Here is a 2,461-nt window from a genome sequence, read left to right on the forward strand (position 1 = left end):
AAAAAAATTGACCAACAACAAACATGGATTTAAATAACAAAAAAATAAAGTATATATATAAATAAAAAAAAATAATAAATAACAAATAATCAAAATTTTTAAATAATCAATAAACGCGTGCATGTAGATACCATCATTTTATACTGTCATTGCATGCCACTCTTATTTTGCAAATAGCTCGGGAATCTCGATGATGGGATTTCCCCGAGGAGCTTGTAGAGACGAGTTCTTCCGGGGATATCTCTAGGTGAGGAGGATTTCGAGACTTCACCAAAGCGTTGGGATGGTCTTCGAATAATTTTCCAATAAAAGATTACCGACTCCATCATTTAAAATGAACAAGTCATGACATCATTCTACACTTGCATCATTTGCATACGTAAAACCAAGTGAAAAACTCAGTCTGATAATTCAATAAAATTTAATTAATAAAATAGGGATTAAACTAAGAAAAGGCTATATTAAGATAACTTAAGATTAAATGGTACCGTTCGTAGAACGGCCGTCACGGAGGTGCTAACCCTTCTCCGTGCGTAACCGCACTCCTGAACCCATCTCTAAAAAACGTGGACCAGTTCTCGTTTTTTCGACGGACCTAAAATTAATTTAGGACTTCGTCGATTAAGAATCGGGTTAATAGGTGACCAATCATACCTTAGATAAACATGATTGGTGGCGACTCCCCCACATGTTTAATTTTCGCCCGCGTCCGGCGGACGGGTTTCCGGACCCGCACGTCACGACAATTTCACAAGTTTTTTTTTTAAACAAAAGCAGACAAAGAAAAAGAAGAAACCATAAAAAACTTGAAATCATCAGAAACGACATGAGAAGCCAAAAAATAGTTCATTTTCATAAGCCGGTGTTCAATATTTCAGTCTGAAAGGCATTCTACATCCCACTAGATCAAGGCCTAGGAACAAGCAAATAAACACAGTTTCAGGTTCATTTAAGAAAAGACTGCGCTGTCTATCTTTTATATTTAAAAGTAATAAGCTTGGCCTATCATAGAAGGCAATATGCATATATTGAGAATTTATGGAAACATAACCTTAAATTGAGAGACATAAAGGCTTACTTTCCACTGTCTTTATTTCAGAGTTTATGCACACATCCTCATCCTCTGTATATTTGGCAATAGACACGTTGTCAGAGAGTTGATCACTATACAATTCACTTTTTCTATAAGAAAATGTTCCCCTTCCTCGCCTCTTAGGGGCTTCAACTTTGCTTTCGTCCAATGACAGACTTGATACTCTAGGCAAGCATTTTGAGGAAAGTAATTCATTTGGTTCACAATCTGCAATTGCTTCCCAATCTGTACAAACCATCCGAATTGCAATTTCATGACAAGTCGTTCATAAACTAATATATGGACATCACAAAAAACCCAAAAAAAAACAGATCATTTAGAGGAAAACAAGCTAGGGAAGCAAAAGATACCATCATCTGATGATAATTTCGGTGGTGCACCGTCATCACCCACCATTGGACCTTTTCAATATTCCTTTTTGCAAAAGAAGAAATGCAATTCACTTCCACAAAATCATAGAGGCAAATGCAATAAAATTATAAGAAAAAATGCAAAAAAAAAAAGGTTTTCCAAGAACTATAGAAGCAAAATTTTTTCATATAAAGTAATGGAACACTATATCTGTTTTCAGAAACGAAAGCAAATATGAAAAACAACAATCAAAGGGAGGCTAAGCTAAAGATTTAATGTACAGTTGCCCCATGAGTCAAAGGCTTGTCATTTCCAGCCAAAGAAACGTTAGGTAGTGGTCAAGAATCCTCCTGCAAGTCTTTTTTCGCAAGCCCCGACGTCACTGAAATAAAAAAGAAAAAGAAAAGCCAGGAAATTCAGCCTTAATTATTTCCATTTGCATTAAAAAGAAATGAAAGAAAAGAAAAAGGCCAAGAGAGAGAGGGGGAGAGAGAGTACCTCGAAGAGTGAGTACGTTGCTCGAGGAGAGAAGCGCGTGAGAAAAGTTGATTTAACTTAAGGGAGTAGCCGATAAAGACAAATAGTACATTTGATTAGCGAAATAGATAAAAATGAAATAAAATAGTTATTATGTGAAAATAAAATGAAATGAGAATACAATAAGATAGTTATTATTTAGTTTGGTATGATAAAAAAAATAAGATAAAAATAATTATTATAACTTATTGTAGTGTTTGGTTGGTAATAATAATTTTGAAATAAGAAAGGAATAGAAAATAAAAAGATAAAAACACTTTTTATTATTTATATGATATTTTATTTTTATTAGATTTTTTAAATATTAATAATCTAGAATTTAATTAAAATATTAATATTAATAATTTAAATATTAATATTTTATTTAATTAAAATATTATTATGATTAATTTTTATTTTATTTTATTTTTAAAATATTAATAATTGATAATTTATTTAAAATATTAATAATTGATAATTTTAATATTAATATTTATTTAT

The sequence above is a fragment of the Theobroma cacao genome, chromosome 9, assembly GCF_000208745.1.
Source record: "Theobroma cacao cultivar B97-61/B2 chromosome 9, Criollo_cocoa_genome_V2, whole genome shotgun sequence".
Classification (NCBI taxonomy): domain Eukaryota; kingdom Viridiplantae; phylum Streptophyta; class Magnoliopsida; order Malvales; family Malvaceae; genus Theobroma; species Theobroma cacao.